Raw genomic sequence first — 20,976 nt, 5'->3', positions numbered from 1 at the left:
TGAATTTATCAATCACCCAGCTGGACACTTTCTGGAGGTCCAAGATCCGTATGCTCCATGACCACTGGACTAAGTGTGTAAATGCAGGAGGGGACTATATTGAAAAATAAATGTACTAGGTTTTCTAAAATTGACTCCTTCTACCTTAGGCCACGAACTTATCAATCACCTCTCATATACAACAAAATAATTGATTGCATAAGTATTCACCCCCTTGAATATGACACACCAAATCATCACTGGTGCAGCCAATTGGCTTTAGAAGTCACAACTAGTTAAATGGAGATCACCTGTGTGCAGTCTGTGTTTCATTTGACTGTAGTAAAAATACACTTGTACCTGGAAGTGCCAAATGCTGTTGAGTCAGTATCCTAGCAAAAACTACAGGAGAAGTCAGGAGATGGATACAAGAAAATTTCCAAGTGACTAAATATCCCTTGAAGTACAGTTAAGTCAAATCATCAAGAAATAGAAAGAATATGGCACAGCTGTAAATATGCCTACAGTGACCATGCAAGAAGGGCACTAGTGAGGGAGGTCACCAAGAAACAGTGATGTCCCTTGGGCAGTTGGCAATGAAAGAAGGAATTACAAGCTTCAGTAGCCGAGATGGGAGGACTGTGGCTGCAACTGTTGCCCAGGTGCCTCACCAGTCACAGCTTTATGGGAGAATGGCAAAGAGTAAACTACTGTTGAAAAAAAAATCTCAGCTGCAGTTTGCCAGAAGGCCTGTGGGAGACTTGGAAGTCAGTGGTCTGATGAAACCAAAATTGGGCTTTTTGGCCATCAGACTAAATGCCATGTTTGGTGCAAGACAAACCCCACATATCATCAAAAACACTCCATCCCCACTGTGAAGCATGGTGGTGGCTGCATCATGCTGTGTGGATGCTTCACTGTAGCAGGCCCTGGAAAGTTTGTGAAGGTAGAGGGTAAAATGCAGGTGCCAAGGATCTTGGACTCCTTCAAAGTGCCGATTGTGCAATCTCTGACTCCATCCTTGACCAACAATACCTCAAAGCCAGGACTTTACCTACTGCTGCTGGAACTCCTGCCTCCCCTTTCCCCCATCACCTGTCTGCAATCTTGTGTCTCTCAGGTCCTCAGAGACTCCATCTTCCTCTCACCCCAACACTCCCCTTTCCTCTGACACTACTAACTGCCTTTCCCCCTCTGATCCCAGCTCTCATTTATGTTGTGTCTTCACCATCCTCTGCCTTCCCCTGAAGCAGAATGTTCTGTCCTCAGTAATGAGTACAGGAAGGCCTCAAAGCTCTCCGTTTCTTTCTGGGCACCAGACCTAACCAGTTCCCCTCCACCACCAAGCTCCTCCGTCCGCTGGAACTTGTCATCATTCCCAATAATTTCTCCTTCAGCTCCTCCCACTTCCTTCAGACAAAGGTGTATACATGGGCACTCGTATGGGTTGCAGCTATGCCTGCCTTTTTGTCAGTTACATGAAACAGTCTATGTATCACTCTGGTATCACTCCCCAACTTTTCCTATGGTACATTGACAACTGCATTGGAAATAATTCCTGCACCCATGCAGAACTTGTCAACTTCATCAACTTTGCCTCCACCCTGCCCTCAAATTCACCTGGTCCATTTCCAACACCTCCCTCTCCTTTCTTGATTTCTCTGAAGACAGCTTATCTACAGCTGTCTATTTTAGACCCACTGATTCACAGTTACCTGGACTATACCTTTTACAACCCTGTTTCTTGTAAAAATGCCAACGGCTTCTCTGTCTCTGCCGCATCTGGTCTCAGGATAAGGCTTTTCATTCCAGAACTAATGAGATATCCTCCTTCAAAGAAAGCAGCTTCCCCTACTCCACCATCAACATAGCCCTCAACCACATCTCTTCCATTTGGCACATATTTCCCCTCACCCCATTCTCCCACCACCCCACTGGGGATAGGGTTTCTTTTGTCCTCACCTAGCACCCCACCAGCCTCCACATCCAGTGCATAATTCTTCATAACTTCTGCCACCTACAATGAGGTCTCACCAGCAAACAATCTTTCCCTCCTCTCACTTTCTGCTTTCCACAGGGATGGCTCACTATGCAACTCCCTTGACCATTCGTCCCTTCCCACTGATCTCATTCCTGGCACTTGCAAACAGAACAAGTGCTACACCTGCCCCTACACTGCTTCCCTCGCTTCCATTCTGAACTCCAACCAGTTCTTCCTGTGAGTCTGTTGGGATCATCTACTGTGCTCTCAGTGTGGCCTCCTGTATTTCAGTGAGACCTGACATAGATTGGGAGACCGCTTTCGATGAGCACCTACACTCTGTCCACCAGGAAAAGCAGGATCTCCCAGTAGCCACCCATTTTAATTCCACTTCCCATTCCAACATGTCAGTCCACAGCCTCCTCTACAAGGCCACACTTATATTGGAGGAGCAACACCTTATATTCTATCTGAGTAGTCTCCAAGCTGATGGCATGAACATCAATTCCTTGTACCTCTGATAATGCCCCCATCTTCTTCACCATTCCCATCTCTCACCTTACCTGACTATTATCTCCCTCTGGTGCTCCTCCCCATTTTCTTTCTCCCATGGCCCTCTGTCCTCTACTATCAGATTCCCCTTCTCCACCAATCGTATATTTCACCAATCAACTTCTCAGCTCTTTTCTTCACCCCTCCCAATTTCACCTAACACCTTGTGTTTCTTCCTCCCCTCTCTCACCTTCTTAATCGGACTCCTCAATATTTTTCTTTCCTCTAGTGCTGGTGAAGGGCATTTTGTGTGTGTTTACAGAGCTTGAGCAGCCTTGTAAAGAAGAATGGGGGCGGGGGGAATGGCAGTATCCAGATGTGTAAAGATGGTAGAGACCTATCCACACAGACTGAAGGCTGTAATTGCTGCCAAAGATGCATCTGGTCACCTCACTACAAGAAGGACATGGACACTATACAGAGAGTGCAGAGGAGATTTTCAAGGATGTTGCCTGGATTGGAGGGCATGCCTTATGAGGATAGGTTGAGGTAACTTGGCCTTTTCTCCTTGGGGTGACAGAGGATGAAAGGTGACCTGACAGAAATATACAAGATGATGAGAGACATTGATTGTGTGCAATTGTCAGAAGCTTTTTCCCCAGGGCTGAAATGGCTAACATGAGAAGGCATAGTTTAAGGTCCTAAAACCTTAAGTTATAAGGTACTTAATTTGGAAGTAGGTACAAGGAAGATGTCAGAGGTAAGTTTTTTTTGTTTTTACACACGCAGGGAGTGGTGTGTGTATGGAATGCACTGCCCATGACAGTGGTAGAGGTGGATACAATAGGGTCTTTTAACAGACTCTTAGATAGGTACATGGAGCTCAGAAAAAATAGAGGGCTGTGTGGCAGGGTAATTCTAGGTAGTTTCTAGAGTAGGTCACATGGTGAGCACAACATTGTGGGCTAAAGGGCCTGTAATGTGCTGTAAATGTCTATGATGATTTTACTAAATACAGATTTGAAGGGAATGAATACCAATACAATCACAGTGAGACCTGAAAACTTCCGGCGGGGTGGGGGGAGAATACTTTTTATAGGCACTGTAGCTGAGCTGCTGGAGTATATTGGAGGTTAATAGAATATGACAATATGATGTCATATACTGAATCTCTCTTAACTGTTTGAGAACCAGAGAGACCACTGTCTTTGACTGTATTTTCACAGAGATAAACTAAGAAGGTCAATGAGGTTACTGTTGGTTCATCTCTGTGAATGTCAGTAAGGTCTTTAAAAAGATCCCACATGTGACCCAAGGGATTAGGCAATTTGGAAAATCAGATCAGAAATCAGCTTGGTGACAAGGTGGTGGTGGTCATGGTTAAGGGTTGCTTTGTGACTCTGAGGATTAGTGCTGGCACTGAATTAGAATATGATCGAAGCTGTTGTGACGAGCTCTGAAGGATTATTCTAAAGTGGACTGTTCCTTTTAAAAGAGAGTGAACAGCTTGTGTGCTATTTCAGTAAAAGAGAGAAAGTCTGAGTTGCCTTGGAAACTGAAAGGCAGAGCTATATGATGGACAGCTCGTGTTCAGGCACTTGTGAGATATATACAAGGTCAGCTGGCTTTTTAAATCGGACACACACGACACGTCAGAGACAAGGAAGATACTGGTGAGCTTTGTGTGCCCACAAGGGTGGGGTTGTTGCTCACAGTGTGGACAAAGGAGTGACCGGTGGGGAGCTAGCGGTGTGGTTAACCCTCGCCTGGGTTGATACTGTGGAAAACCGGCATTCCTCTTTTTGTGGTCACAGGTTGGTGACTGTAAGTTTCAGGAGCAGGAGGACAATGTGGAGGATCGGCACTGGGAAGACAAAACAAATCTCTCTCCTTCTCCAACTTAACCCAAAGCAAATTCCAGAACTGAACTGACTACTTACCATACCACCGTAAGACTGTATCACCTAATCACCTGAGCTGGGAAAAGCTTGGAAACTTTATTTCTCACTTATATATGCATATACTCTATTTACCTTATCTTGTTTTATATCACTTTATTACGTAGTTACTAATAGAGTTTATAACGGAATACTCAGACGCCGGGGTATGTAACACTGTCTGTATGTAATCTTTGCCGAGAGAATGATGATATATATTAAGTTGGGCAGAACAATGGCAGACTGAATTTAATCCTTAAAAAAAGGTGAGGTGTCGCACTTTGGGAGGATGTAACTCCAGCACGGACACAATGAATGACAGGATCCCAGGAAGTAATGAGAAAGAGAGGGAGCTTGGTAAACATGTCCCCAGATCTGTGCAAACAGTAACAGAGAGGCAAGGTGGTGTAGAAGCAAATAGAATGAAAACATTCGGAGTAAGAAGGCTGTGAGCAGAATGGCTAAGTATTTCCGGACCCAAGGCATTTTACTACTTGGGGTAAAAGGGAGGTGAGACTGCGCAGGCGCATGGTGTCAGCCAGCAGAGTGGGAAAAATTTTAAAAGACCGCCATATCCAGCGGGCGGTGTTCGGAGTGGGTAGCGGAGTGAGAGAGAACAGGGTGATAGGGCTTTGGCTCAATGGGCTGAGGCGGTAACAAGGCAAGGTAGGTCTACCTGTGTTAATTGCGGAAAGGAAGTAGTATGTGTGTGAGGCCAGTTTTCTGTGCTTGGTGACATGTGGGAGGTCCTGGAGTCTCCCAGCATCCCGGATGGCCATATCTGCACCCGGTGCATCGAGCTGCAGCTCCTAAAGGACCGCGCATGGGAACTGGAGATGCAGCTCGATTACCTTCATCTGGTCAGGGAGAGCAAGGAGGTGATAGAAAGGAGTTATAGGCAGGTGGTCACTCCAGGGCCATGGGAGACAGACAAATGGGTAACAGTCAGGAGAGGGAAGGGAAAGAGTCAGGTACTAGAGAGTACCCCTGTCGCTGTACCCCTTGACAATAAGTACTTCTGTTTGAGTACTGTTGGGGGGGGGACAGCCTACCTGGGGGAAGCAACAGTGATCGTGTCTCGGGCACAGAGTCTGGCCCTGTGGCTCAGAAGGGTAGGGAAAGGAAGAGGATGGCAGTAGTGATAGGGGACTCGATAGTTATGGGGTCAGGCAGGTGATTCTGTGGACACAGGAAAAAAACTCAGATAGCAGTTTGCCTCCCAGGTGCCAGTGTCCAGGACATTTCAGGCCGCATCCAGGATATCAGAGAACAGACAGAGGTCATGGTACATATCGGTACCAATGACATAGGTAAGAAAAAGGAAGAGGTCTTGAAAAAAGACTACAGGGAATTAGGAAGGAAGTTGAGAAGCAGGACAGCAAAGGTAGTTATCTCGGGATTACTGCCTGTGCCACGCGACAGAGAGTATAGGTATAGAATGAGGTACAGGATAAATGCATGGCTGAGGGATTAGAGCAGGGGGCAGGGATTCAGATTTCTGGATCATTGGGACCTCTTTTGGGGCAGGTCTGACCTGTACAAAAAGGATGGGTTGCACTTGAATCCCAGGGGGAAAAAATATCCTGGCAGGGAGGTTTGCAAAGACTACTGGAGTGAGTTTAAACTAAAATTGCTGGGGGATGGGAACTGAAGAGAAGAGACAAAGGAAGAGGCAGTTGGCTCACAAATAGAGAAAGCTTGGAGACAGTGTGCGAGGGAGGATAGGCAGGTGATAGAGAAGGGATGCGCTCAGACGGACGGTTTGAGATGTGTCTATTTTAATGCAAGGAGTGTTGTGAACAAAGCAGAGGAGCTTAGAGCGTGGATCAGTACTTGGAGCTATGATGTGGGGCCATTACAGAGACTTGGATGGCTCAGGGTCAGGAATGGTTACTTCAAGTGCCGGGTTTTAGATGTTTCAGAAAGGACAGGGAGGGAGGAACAGGAAGGAGTCAATAACTTTACTGGGTGTTTTTTTTATAGACCGCCCAATAGTAACAGAGATATTGAGGAGCAGATAGGGAAACGGATCCTGGAAAGGTGTAATAATAAGAGTTGTCGTGATGGGAGATTTTAATTTCCCAAATATCGATTGGCATCTCCATAGAGGCAGGGGTGTACATGGGGTGGAGTTTGTTAGGTGTGTCCAGGAAGGTTTCTTGACACAATATATAGATAAGCCTACAAGAGGAGAGGCTGTACTTGATCTGGTATTGGGAAATGAACCTGGTCAGGTGTCAGATCTCTCAGTGGGAAAGCATTTTGGAGATAGTGATACTAATTCTATTTTCCTTACAATAGCATTGGAGAGAGATAGGATCGGACAAGTTAGGAAAGCGTTTAATCTGAGTAAGGGGAATTATGAGGCTTTCAGGCAGGAAATTGGAAGCTTACATGGGAGATCCGATGGATGTAGTGTACATCGATTTTCAGAAGGCATTTGATAAGGTCCCACATAGGAGATTGGTGGGTAAAATCAAAGCTCAGGGCATGGGGGGGGGGGGCGGAAAGACACTGACATGGATAGAAAACTGGTTGGCAGATAGAAAGCAAAGGGTAGCAGTGAATGGGTGTTTCTTGGAATGGCAGGTGGTGACTAGTGGGGTGCCACAGGGTTCGGTATTGGGACCACAGCTGTTTACAATTTACGTCAATGTTTTAGATAAAGGCATTGAGAATAACATCAGCAAATTTGCTGATGATACTAAGCTGGGTGGTAGTGTGACGTGATAAGGATGTTAGGAGAATTCAGGGTGACTTGGATAGGCTGGGTGAGTGGGCAGATACTTGGCAGATGACGTTTAATGTGAATAAGTGTGAGGTTATCCACTTTGGGAGTAAGAACAGGAAGGCAGATTATCTGAACAGTGTAGAGTTAGGTAAGGGAGAAATACAAAGAGATCTAGGAGTCCTTGTTCATCAGTCACTGAAGGTGAATGAGCAAGTGCAGCAGGCAGTGAAGGAGGCTAATGGAATGTTAGCCTTTATTTCAAAGGGAATTGAGTACAAGAGCAAGGAAATCCTCTTGCATTTGTACAGAGCCCTGGTGAGACCACACCTGGAGTATTGTGTACAGTTTTGGTCTCCAGGGTTAAGGAAGGACATCCTGGCTGTAGAGGAAGTGCAGCATAGATTCACAAGGTTAATTCCTGGGATGTCTGGACTGTCTTACGCAGAGAGGTTAGAGAGACTGGGCTTGTACACGCTGGAATTAAGGAGATTGAGAGGGGATCTGATTGAAACATGTAAGATTATTAAGGGATTGGACAAGATAGAGGCAGGAAATATGTTCCAGATGCTGGGAGAGTCCAGTACCAGAGGGCATGGTTTGAGAATAAAGGGTAGGTCATTTAGGACAGAGTTAAGGAAAAACTTCTTCTCCCAGAGAGTTGTGGAGGTCTGGAATGCACTGCCTCAGAAGGTAGTGGAGGCCAATTCTCTGGATGCTTTCAAGAAGGAGTTAGATAGGTATCTTATGGATAGGAAAATCAAGGGATATGGGGACAAGGCAGGAACTGGGTATTGATAGTAGTTGATCAGCCATGATCTCAAAATGGTGGTGCAGGCTCGAAGGGCCAAATGGTCTACTTATGCACCTATTGTCTATTGATATTTGTGTGGAGTTCAGCATAGGTATGTTCCAATGAGACTGGGAAGTTATGGTAGGGTACAGGAACCGTGGTGTACAAAGGCTGTAATATATCTAGTCTAGCTTACAAAAGGTTCAGAGAGCTAGGTAATGTTAGAGATCTAGAAGCTTATAAGGCTAACAGGAAGGAGCTTAAAAAAGGAAATTAGGAGAGCCAGAAGGGGCCATGAGAAGGTCTTGGCATGCAGAATTAAGAAAAAGCCCAAGGCATTCTACAAGTATGTGAAGAGCAAGCGGATAAGACATGAAAGAATAGGACCTATCAAGTGTGATAGTGGGGAAGTGTATATGGAACTGGAGGAAATAGCAGGGGTACTTAATGAATACTTTACTTCAGTACTCACTATGGAAAAGGATCTTGGTGATTGTAGTGCTGACTTTCAGCAGACTGAAAAGCTTGAGCATGTAGATATTAAGAAAGAGGATGTGCTGAAGCTTTTGGAAAGCATCAAGTTGGATAAGTCACCAGGACCAGACAAAATGTACCCCAGGCTACTGTGGGAGGCGAGGAAGGAGATTGCTGAGCCTCTGGCGATGATCTTTGCATCACTAATGCGGACGTTAGAGGTTCCGGAGAATTGGAGGGTTGCAGATGTTGTTCCTTTATTCAAGAAAGGGAGTTGAGACAGCCCAGGAAATTATAGACCAGTGAGTCTTACTTCAGTGGTTAGTAAATTGATGGAGAAGATCCTGACAGGCTGGATTTATGAACATTTGGAGAGGAATAGTTCTGGATCTTATGATATGTTCTGGAACATATGATTAGGAATAGTCAGCATGGCTTTGTCAAGGGCAGGTCGTGCCTTACAAGCCTGATTGAATTTTTTGAGAATGTGACTAAACATGTTGATGAAGGAAGAGCAGTAGATGTAGTATACATGGATTTCAGCGAGGCATTTGATAAGGTACCCCATGTAAGGCTTATTGAGAAAGTAAGGAGGCATGGGATCCAAGGGAACATTGCTTTGGGGATCCAGAACTGGCTTGCCCACAGAAGGCAAGGAGTGGTTGTAGACGGGTCATATTCTGCATGGAGGTCAGTCACCAGTGGAATGCCTCAGGGATCTGTTCTGGGACCGTTACTTCATGAATTTTATAAATGACCTGGATGAGGAAGTGGAAGGATGGGTTAGTAAGTTTGCTGTTGACACAAAAGTTAGAGCTGTTGTGGATAGTGTGGAGGGCTGTCAGAAGTTACAGCGGGACATGATAGGATGTAAAACTGGGCTGAGAAGTGGCAGATGGAGTTCAACCCAGATAAGTGTGAAGTGGCTCATTTTGGTAGGTCAAATAAGAATGCAGAATATAGTACCCTGTATTAATGGTAAGACTCTTGGCAGTGTGGAGGATCAGAGGGATCTTGGGGTCTGAGTCCATAGGATGCTCAAAGCAGCTGTGCAGGCTGACTCTGTGGTTAAGAAGGCATATGGTGTATTGGCCTTCATTAATTGTGGAATTGAATTTAGGAGCAAAGAGGTAACGTTGCAGCTATATAGGACCCTGGTCAGACCCCACTTGGAGAACTGTGCTCAGTTCTGGTCGCCTCATACAGGAAGGATGTGGAAACCATAGAAAGGGTGCAGAGGAGATTTACAAGGATGTTGCCTGGATTGGGGAGCATGCTTTATGAGAATAGGTTGAGTGAACTCGGCCTTTTCTCCTTGGAGCAACGAAGGATGAGAGGTGACCTGATAGAGGTGTACAAGATGATGAGAGGCAATGATCATGTGGATAATCAGTCACTTTTTCTCAGGGCTGAAATGGTTGCCACAAGAGGACACAGGTTAAGGTGCTGTGAAGCAGGTACAGAGGAGATTTCAAGGATAAGTTTTTTTACTCAGAGAGTGGTGAGTGCGTGGAATGGGCTGCCGGCTATGGTGTGGAGGCAGATACAATAGGGTCTTTTAAGAGACTTTTGGATAGGTACATGGAACTTAGGAAAATAGAGGGCTATGGGAAAGTCTAGTAATTTCTAAGATAGGAACATGTTTGGCACAACTTTATGGACCGAAGGGCCTGTAGGGTTTCTATACATCAAGATATGGAATGAAAGAGCAAGAAGTTTATGTGACAACTAAACTTGGGTAAGCTGCAGCTGGTGTACTGTGCAGTTCTGATTGTAACACTAAAGCAGAAGTGTGATTGCACTGGAGTGGTGTAAAGATTTGCAAGGATGTTGCCTGGGACTGAGTGTTTCAGCAAGGAAGAATAACTGGACAGATTGTGTTTGTTTTCCTCAGAGCAGAAAAGACTGAAGGAGTACCTGGTTGAAGTATTTAGAAATGACAGGCAGCATTGGGACTGATGAAGGGTCATGGCCCGAAACATCAACTGCTTACTCGTTTCCGTTGATGCTGCCTCGCCTGCTGAGTTCCTTTTGTGTGCGTCAGCAAAGGCGATGCCATTACTGAAGTTCAATATCCTGTTTTATGTTACAGTTCTTGGATGCCAGAAGGCAAGAATGTTTGAAGATAAACCGGCCACAGCTTATATTCTAGCAGGCAGCAATTAGAACCTTTGCACACCCTTTCCTTGCATGATCATATGATTCTGAACCTCAGATTAATTATTGCAGGGACCTGTAAGCAATGGGGAGGAAAAGCCAGTGTTGCCTCTGTGAAATCCTAAAAAACAATATCTGTGCCCTCTCCCATTACTGAATGTGCAAGCCCATTACTGAAGTCCTAATAAACTTGGCCCAGTTTGCAGTTTATGTTGCTGATCACCAAAATTACACTCCAGAAAGAAGGCACCTTATTGCAAGTTCTCTCACAGCGAGAGATGATCAGGCGAGGAGAGGAAAATATTCAATGATGTGCTCAAAGCTTTCTTGAAAACATAAATGCCCCAGTAGGTGCATTACCACTCAAAATGAAAGAGCATTAGGGATAATACCAAGACCCACAAGCTTGTGCATCAGGAGTTTACAAAAGCCCAGCACAGGTGGTGGAATGATGGAATCAATCTTTAAACTACCCATCCATCCTCTCCACCTATGATGGATCTGGTGGTCCTTTTCGGGTCTCCTGTTATTTCAGAATCCTCCAAACTAAAATGGAAACAAGTCCTCCTCAATTCCATGAGACCACCTGAGGAGACCATTACCCTACTAAATATTTCTGCATAAATCGAGTATGTACTTGTTATAAATCTCCCTGCAGAATGAACAAACCAAGTTATCATAGAAACTATGGTCAAATGTTCATCTCTCTCTCTCCTCCTCTTTCCTCAATGCTTTTTCTCTGTTGTTAAACATAGCCATCCCTAGCAATAGTTTCCATAAATTCTCTAACCTTCATGCTTGTCTTACTGTTTTTGTTGAACATGTGGTGCATTCCTCCAATTAAACAAAGAACAAAGCTAGCTGGCTGGATTTTCCTCAGAGGAGACAGTTGCTTGTTCCGTCTTCCTATATCTTTTATTCTACCAAATCTACTTCCTTGAGGTTAAGGTCACTCGCCCTGACCTCTTGGGCAGAGGACTGAGCCCTTGACCTTCATAAAGGTCTTTAACGATGGTGTAACATGGGTGAGCCAGAACAAGCTAATCCACAATGTGGAGATCTTCAGTGCATTTCTGAATGGCTCTGACATTCAGAAACATAAACATGTTTTATTTTAGTCTAATGCTTTAAAATATAAACAATGCAACATTTGCAAATTTTAAACCCTTAAGCATTATAAAAATAACATATTTAAAATGTATAATTTATCAAAAGATGGTCAGCAAATGAGTTCAGCATCTGTGGACTGAGAACCTGCTAACGTTTCAGGTCAAGAGTGATAGTAATACAGCACGGAAACAGGCCTTTTGGACCAACATCCTTGCCCACCATAGCATTCTCCCTGCTAGTTCCAATTGCCTATGATCAACCCATTGCCCTCTAAGTCCCCCTCCTCTATGTACCTATCCAAATGTATGTTAAACATTACAATTTTATCCACCTTGACCATTTGCTGAGGCAGCTCATTCCAGGTATTCATTGCCATCTGTGTAAGGAAGTTACCTCTCAGGTCTCTCTTAAATCTCTCCCCTCCCATCTTGTATGTGCTCCTTTTTGGACTCCCCAAGCCTGTGGACTATGGCAGTCCACCTATGATTTTGTAAATTTCTATGAAGTCACCCCACATTCTCCTGCTCTCCAGGGAATAAAGATCCAACAATACCAACCCCTGCCTATCACTCAGGCCACCTAGTCCAGCCAGCATCCTCACCTCATAAATCTCTTCTGCACCCTCTTCAGCTTAGATAGCGTCATTTCAAAATCCACTTTCCAATTCTCAGTCCACCTCCTTAACCGATCAAGATCTCCTTATAATTCGTTGTAACTTATTTCACTATCAAGACTGCTAATTTGGTACCATCAGCAAACCTGCCTATCATGCCACGTACATTCATATCAGAATCATTTACATAAATAATGAATAACACTGGGGAACCCAACTATTCACAGGCCTCTCATCAGAGAGTCGACTTTGAACCATCACACTCTGCTTCCCATCATCACAGCAATTCTGAATCTACCTTACTCGCTCCACCTTAATCCCAAATAATGCAACATTCCAGATCAACCTGCCATGCAGGACCTTTTCAAAGGCCTTAACACACTCCATTTAAATAATATTCACTGCCCCATCTTTTTCTGAAAGCTTACTCACCATGATCTCCAATATGTAAAACCATGCTAACCGTTCCTGATCAGACCTCGACTATACAAGTGATGGCAGATCTTATCCCTCAGAATTGTGTCCAGTAACTTCCCTACAACTTAATTCAGACTCAAATTTCCTTGCTACCTTTTTGGAACCTCGTTGGTGGCTACCAATGAAGCAAAGATGCCCCCCCTTAAGGTACTGGGGTACATTTGTTCAGGCTCTGGGGATTGCCCAAGTTATTGGCCTTAAAGGCTGCAATAAATAAATGATCAAATAAATCACTACTCATTACTCTAATTTCTTTGGCATCCTTCTTAGTAAATATCAAGGAGAAAGACATTAAAAATCTCAGCCCACACCTGTATCTCCTCACACAGGCTGATGGTCTTCAACAGAGCATAGCCTCTCCTTGGTTAGTATCTTACTGTTAACATTACTGAAGAACCTTTTGGATTCCCTGCCTGCCAAATCCATGTTCAAACCCTCTTTTTGCCCTTCTGATTTCCCTCAAGTTTGCTCTTAAACATTTTAACTTATTGAGGGATTCATTTATACCCAGATGCCTAAATATCATGTGCACTTCTTTCTTTTCCTTACCATAATCTCGATATCTCTCGTCTGCCAGGATTCTCTGAACTTGGTATGTCTAACAGGAATCTGCTACTCTTTTTAAAAAGTCTCTTACCTGTCAACAGTCACCCAATGGACCCCAGCTAAATCCTACATAACGCCCTCGATGACTTCAACAGATTTTATTCCAGAGTTCTCAGAACCTTCCTGTTCAGCCTCAGGAAACACAGTCCGAAAAAGTGGTGCAACTTAGCCACAAATTCCAAAATGGCGCCTGAAATCAACTGGAAACGACTGACACTTACCCAGTTGAGAAAAGAAGAACCGCTGATTGAGCTCAGCAGAATCCAGTCCGGAAATGATTAATACCACCTCCTAAGTCACTTAGCCGACCTTGCCCTATTTGTGGCTAAAACGAATGATGGAATCTTGGGCAGTTTTCTAGCCACATAACACTGTTCCTGCCTCGGTTTACGTGTTGTAGAATTCTCACACATGCTTTTAGTATCTTGTTCGTAGACATTATCAATGTTTTCCGAGTTCAAAATTCATTCCCAACATTCAGTTGTGTGCTCGTGAAGCAAAGAACCTAGTCTATTTCATTCCTTAGTAACCTACATTTGCTCCAAATCCCGCAAGATCACTTATGCTTGGTTTCGAGTCTTCTTTAGCCTCCTCCTTCGTTTTTCAAGCTTACAACTCCATTAAATCTCCACACTCTTGTCAACTCAAGCCTCTTCAAACTGTGAATTTTAATTGCTCTGTTGCTGGAGCTATTTGTCCGCTGTCAACCCTGGGGTCTGGAATTTCTTCCTTAAACCTCCGTGCTTCGCTACCTTATTTATCCCCATTAATATTAAATACAATCGGAGGTAAAGCTCCGAATCTTCCTGGCTGTGACGGCCATCTTTAAGTGAGCATCTGGATTTACCCCTTATCCAAAACACAGTTAGTTAGTAACGAGTAGCCACAGATTTTTTTAATTACATAAAACATGTTTTCTCCCACGTCGAATTCGCTTCCGCATTTGTTTTGTATTCAAGAAACAGAAAGTAATAGCTAAAGTTTAGGAGATATTTTTCAAAGCGGGACGTCTTCAATTGACCCTCCATGTTGACTGTAGGGTAATATCAGCTTACAGGTTAATGTAGTGTTTCTGACAGGGGCACAAAGCTCTGTATTATACATCACCCTCTGTGGGATTATTGACAATAATTTTTGAACGAAGCCATATCCTCGTGTGCAACCAATAATCTTAATTCTGGCTTCCTTTGCGACATTTAAACTGTCAACGGAGAATATGGAGCTGCAAAACAGCTAATAAAAGCTGACTTGTTTTCTGAACCCTTGAATAATGTAAAAAATAAATAAGTTGAGAAGTGAGTCTGAGCATTTATATGGCCTCCCACATTACCACTCACTTTTCCTGCGTGTTATTTGGAGAGTCGTGCCGGTCCCTTGCGGAGGAGATAGGCACCATCTGTCTGCAGCGTACTTTCCTATCTGTAACAATTTAACTGTTTCTCTTCGCGATAAATCCTGAACCACTTCGTAGAGGACATTACTAACAACAAAGAGAATTTCACTTCTGATAAAACCCGCCAAGTATTTGAAGAAATGAGACATGGAATAAGGCTCAGCACCAGGGGGACCTCTTCCCTACAGTCACCCGGGTGGCTGAGGTGAACACCACGTGCGGTGGCACTGCGATCTTCTGCAGGAAGCACGTCTCTATCAGTATCTTCTCCCTCAAACGGCTTCGATGCAAAATCTATCGAATTCTGCACAAATATCAAAGGCTCCCCTTCTGAAAAATTTTATCCGTATCGCAACAATCGTGACTTTCCTGAACAGTTCAATCACTTTTACAAAACAATTTCAACTGTTCCAATAAAAGAACAGAAGAGCCGCATTAGAAAACCTCGGCAGGACTCTTAATCCCAATGAACATTTTGATTTGAGCACTCACTGAAACCAAGTTCAAACTGAACAACTGACAGGTTATGCCTTAGGTAAATAGATTACCAATAATTCACTATTTTGGAAACATTCCTAATTGTATGTGAGCTTGTATGTCATCAATAATTTCAGACAATTATTTACCAAAGTCATTAAACTAATGAAAATAGCAAGAAGTCCAGAAATCTAGGTATTTAGACAACTCCTGTGAATCCCTTAAACAAATAGATTCAATTTATGAGAATTGGGAGGCCTTCCTATTGAAGAATCTCACAATTTGCTTTTACACCAACTATCAGCCTTAGTATCATGACATTAAATTCTCCTTAAAGCCAAAAATTTTGTCATTCTCTCAGCCTATAAACTGATACTTCATTGCAATGTTAAGAAAATGAGGTGATGCCAATTAACAAATGGTAGGATGGCATACATTCACCACTGTAACAAAGTTGCACTTAATCTTCCAGGGAAATGTTCATCCAAGTTCCAAGACCTGCCTGAGGTGTTCTTACCTGTCTGAAATATCATTCATGTTATCCATTTCAATTGCTGTTCTTAGTCTGATCACCCTCCTGAGAGCTAAGGAACAGAATTATCCCTCAGGCCTATTCCAGCATTTAGTGAAATCATAGCTGATAGTTCTTTTCAATCCCTAGCCCTGCCTTTGCCCTGCATCACTGAATAACTTTGATGAACACAAATCTACAAAATTACTGTACTTATTGACCTGGTATCAGACAACACTGACAGATAAACTTTCAGGACATCACTGCCCTTTGTTAGTAAGAGAGATGCCTAATTTCATGACAGAATGATCTGACTTTAATATTTGGATAATTTACTAGAGTCATATACTCGACTAGTTATAGTAGCTCTGCCATAGTTTAGCCTATTAGTTTGTCTGTATGACAATAATGATGGGTCCAAATCACCCTGTGATTCCCTTCCCAGTAAGAGTTAAATTCATTAGAAATGGCTACCTTCAGGGATGGCGAGCTTACATCAAAATTCTTCTCCAATAAGGTTTACCTGGTGACTCTGACTAAAAGACGGAATAAGAATGGGGTGGGAATTTGGAAATATTCTGTTGTGTTTGGAGAATTACATAAGACAGAGGAGCAGGAATAGGCCATCTGGCACATTGAACCTGCTCTGCCATTCAATAAGATCATGGCTGATCTGACCATGGACTCATCTCCACCTACCGGCCTTTCCCTCATAACCCTTAATTCTCCTACTTAGCAAAAATCTATCCAACCTAGCCTTAAATATATTTACTGAGGTAGCCTTTGATATTTGTGCAGAATTCGATAGATTTTGCATTGAAGCCATTGAGGGAGAAGATACTGATAGAGACGTGCTTCCTGCAGAAGATCGCAGTGCCACTGCACGTGGTGTTCACCTCAGCCACCCGGGTGACTGTAGGGAAGAGGTTCCCCTGGTGCTGAGCCTTATTCCATGTCTCATTTCGTCAAATACTTGGCGGGTTTTATCAGAAGTGAAATTCTCTTTGTTGTTAGTAATGTCCTCTACGAAGTGGTTCAGGATTTATCTGGAAGAGAAACAGTTAAATCGTTACAGATAGGAAAGTACGCTGCAGACAGATGGTGCCTATCTCCTCTGCAAGGGACTGGCACGACTCTCCAAATAACATGCAGGAAAAGTGACTGGTAATGTGGGAGGCCATATAAATAAATGCTCAGACTCAGTTGGGCAGAGAATTCCACAGATTCACCAGCCTTTGAGAAAAGCAGTTCCTCCTCATCTCTATCCTAAATTTACTCTCCTGAATCTTGAGGCTATGCACCCAAGTTCTAGTCTCACCTACCAGTGGAAACAACTTTCCTGCCCCTATCTTATCTATCCCTTTCATAATTTTATTTGTCTCTGTAAGATCTCCTCTCATCCTTCTGAATTTCATCAAGTACAGTCCCAGGCCACTCAATCTCTCCTCATAGTCTAACCCCCTCATCTCTGGAATCAACCTGGTGAATCTCCTCTGTACCACCTCCAAAGCCAGTATATCCTTCCTCAAGTATGGGGACCAGAACTGCACGCAGTACTCCAGGTGCGGCCTCACCGGTACCCTGTACAATTGCAGCATGACCTCCCTGCTCTTAAATTCAATCCCTCTAGCAGTGAAGGCCAACATTCCATTTGCCTTCTTGATAGCCTGCTGCACCTGCAAACCAACCTTTTGCAATTCATGCACAAGCACTCCCAAGTCCTTCTACACATACTGAAAGCAATAACCTATTGATGCTCTCCTGTCTGATTCACAATTAATGTCATCTCCTTACGTAATGTCCTGGGTAAGATTTCTACTGCTATGTTGTGAGGTATTTTTATTTTAGCGGTTTTCCATAAAAGCAGTGTGTCCTGCCAGTAAGAGTGTTTTGGCTTCAGCTAAAGATAAGGAGTCATGTTGTCCAACCTAGGACGTGGGTCAGCCATTCAGGGTTACCTTGGTACTCGTTGTATCTTCCTGCCCAGTGGGACATCCAAGAGTGCTGGGTAGGAGCAGATTTCTGAAGGACAATGGTCTGGTTTGGGCTCTTTTCGGTGGGAGCTGCAGGGTGGAGCATGAGGGAATATGCCGCAGAATGCCATTCTAAGGAGAGACCCCATTGTACAAAGTGCTTCGTGCAGGTGAATGGCTCCAAGGAGGGAGGCCAATACTGTACCCCTAAAAGAGCCAGTTCATTTGTGATGGTCTTTGAGGGAAGTTCTGACTGTGGAGAGTGCCTTCACATGGACTGTGGGTTCAGCGCGTGAGCAAAGCAATACACCTGAGTACCCCAGAAATGGGCTCCAACATTCAGGTACACGATTAGGCTGGTTTAACTGTAACAGACCCTTCTATTTTTTTTTCTTTTTCTGTAAGTGTTTGTTAAAGTTGAACTTTTGGTAAATATATCTCCTCTGTAATTTTCTGCCGCTGTACGATCTGTTAATTTTCTGGTAAATGATCATTTTGCATGGAGCAGTACTCACACAGCATTCTCCCTGAACATCCCAACTTTCCTGTGTGGTTGAACCCCAAAAGATACCAGCCGTAGATGGAATGTGACCTTTTCACCACTGAGTCATGTGGCTGTTAGAGTTAACTCATGAGCCAGGTTTGTATACGAACCCAGTGAGAGGGTTGCACTGGCATTTACAGCTTTTTTTAAAACTATGTCTCGCTCAATCTGCTGCATTTTCTACTTTAGGCATCATTTTTATGTAATGGGCTATTAAAGACACAAATTCAGGTAGAATATTTAACATATGTCATATGCTAAAATAAGATCAAGGCATATGTAACATTTCCTCAACATCACTTAAAATTATCTGCTTAATCTCTTATTTTAATTGATTGAAGTATGTGTTTCCAGCGGAGGAACATGTTTTAGTGAGGTGGAAATAAAAAAAATATTAAGAGTGATTATTCATTCTGACAAGGTTAACAAATCCCCTGCTGATTAATCTATATTTATCAAAATGTGAAAACTTTTTGTTATTCATTTTAATGTTGCTGGTGCCCAGATGATTCAATCAAATTAAATCCAAATGCAAGGATATTATTAGACACTGAACAACTGGCGGGTTTTGTCTTACATAAATACATGACCAAAAATTCACTATTAAGACAATAAATTAAATCAAAAATACAATGTTAGCAGCAGATGATGATGAAAGATATGGACTTGCTATTTAATGCTAAAAAATGAACACTAGTGCCTAAACAATAAATAGTTAGGACGACTGGAAGCTCCGCCATTCCTCAAAGAGAATGAAATAGCTCGACAGATACATGTAGCAGAAATCCTGGAAACCAAAGTGCAGAGAGTGCAAGAAGAGGACACAGGAGGCTTGCCAACTTGCTGCTAGTCCTGCATGGGTACTTTCAAATCATATATGGCCCAAATACCACAGCTTCCACCCAGTGAAGAGCCACAAGCAGGATGAACTCATCAAAGACAGAGAAGCAGCCAACACCCTCCGGAAGGAGCACATTGAATTGGCCGTCAGCAATCCTGTCATTGGCTCATTGGCCTCATCAGCAACCTTACAACACACACAATCGGAGTGGAAGTAAGTCAGCCTCATTCTGGAAGGACTATTGAAGAAGATGGTCAATGGTTATAAAAAGTGTTAGCGATAGTGACACTGAGATTGCTACTGTGCTGCTAATGAAGCTGGCACTGTTTGTGATGGCCTAAGTAATGCAGTTAGTTGCTGGCAGTAGGAATGAGAGTGAATTGTTATTACCTTTTCTCATCAAATTAGGGATGATAATGTCAGTGGGGCAGGAGCATTTATTCTCCATATCTAATTGCCCTTGAGAAGTGGGTGATGAGCTGCTGTCTTGTACTTCTGCAATCCTTCTGGAAAAGTTAGTCCTGTTCTGCTGTGGGGTGCTCCAGGGTTCTAATTGGTAATACCTTTCCAGGTTAGTTTAGTGTGTGTGACCTGGAGGGGAATCTATGATGCTGATGTTCCCATGCATCTGCTCTTGACTCTGTTAGTGATCTGGGGGTGGGAGGAAAGTATGTACAAAGTCGAGCAGGTGAATAACCACGGTGCATTTTGAAGACTGTGTATAATGCAGTCAGAGTGGTGGTGATAGTGAATAATTACTCGTACAGGTTATATCAGTCAACAAACTGCTTTGTTGAGGGGGGTTCCGGTTTCTTTAGAGATGTTGGAGCTGCACCAGTCCAGTGAAGTGGAGGGTATTTCTGCACTTGCACCTTGTAAATGGTGGAAGGGAGCAACAAACAATCCGCTGGATGGACTCAGCAGATTGAGCAGAATCTGTGGGAGGATGACTACACCTGTAGAAGGTGCATCCAGCTGCAGCTCCTGACAAACCGAGTTAGAGAACTGGAGCTGGAGCTGGATGAACTTCAGATCATTCGGGAGGCAGAGGCAGAAATAAACAGGAGTTACAGGGAAATAGTCACCTCTAGGAGTCAGGAGACAGGTAGTTGGGTGACTGTCAGGAGAGGGAAGGGGAATAGACAGAATGAGCAGAGCACCCCTGTGGCCATTCCCATCAACAATAAGTATACCGTTTTGGATACTGTTGGTGGGGATGGCCTACCAGGGACAAGTTGCAGTGGTTACTCTACTTTATTGTCACCAAACAATTGATACTAGAGCATACAATCATCACAGTGATATTTGATTCTGCGCTTTGCACTCCCTGAAGTACAACTCGAAGTAAATATAATAAAAATTTAAATTATAAATCATAATTTGAAAATAGAAAAGGGAAAGTAAGGTAGTGCAAGTCAGGTCCAGATATTTGGAAGGTACGGCCCAGATCCGGGTCAGGATCCGTTCAGCAGTCTTATCACAGTTGGAAAGAAGCTGTTCCCAAATCTGGCTGTACGAATCTTCACGCTCCTGAACCTTCTCCCAGAGGGAAGAGGGACAAAAAGTGTGTTGGCTGGGTGGGTCATGTCCTTGATTATCCTGGCAGCACTGCTCCAACAGCATGCGGTGTAAAGTGAGTCCAAGGATGGAAGATTGGTTTGTGTGATGTGCTGGGCTATGTTCATGATCTTCTGCAGCTACTTCTCGTCTTGGACAGGACAACTTCCATACCAGGTTGTGATGCACCCTACAAGAATGCTTTCTATGGTGCATCTATAAAAATTAGTGAGGGTTTTAGGGGACAGGCCAAATTTCTTCAGCTTTCTCAGGAAGTAAAGGCGCTGGTGGGCTTTCTTGGCAGTGGACTCTGCTTGGTTAGACCAAGTCAGG

General features: G+C 43.6%; 1 long non-coding RNA gene across 1 annotated transcript in view; it reads right to left on the bottom strand.

Annotated features, from left to right (window-relative positions):
• Positions 1–20,976, bottom strand: part of LOC132402089 (uncharacterized) — a 108,315-nt gene that overhangs the window by 81,745 nt on the left and 5,594 nt on the right. The gene's annotated exons all lie outside the window — the stretch shown is intronic.

Source organism: Hypanus sabinus, chromosome 11, assembly GCF_030144855.1.
Source record: "Hypanus sabinus isolate sHypSab1 chromosome 11, sHypSab1.hap1, whole genome shotgun sequence".
Taxonomy (NCBI): domain Eukaryota; kingdom Metazoa; phylum Chordata; class Chondrichthyes; order Myliobatiformes; family Dasyatidae; genus Hypanus; species Hypanus sabinus.
This window is presented reverse-complemented; position numbering and strand designations above follow the sequence as displayed.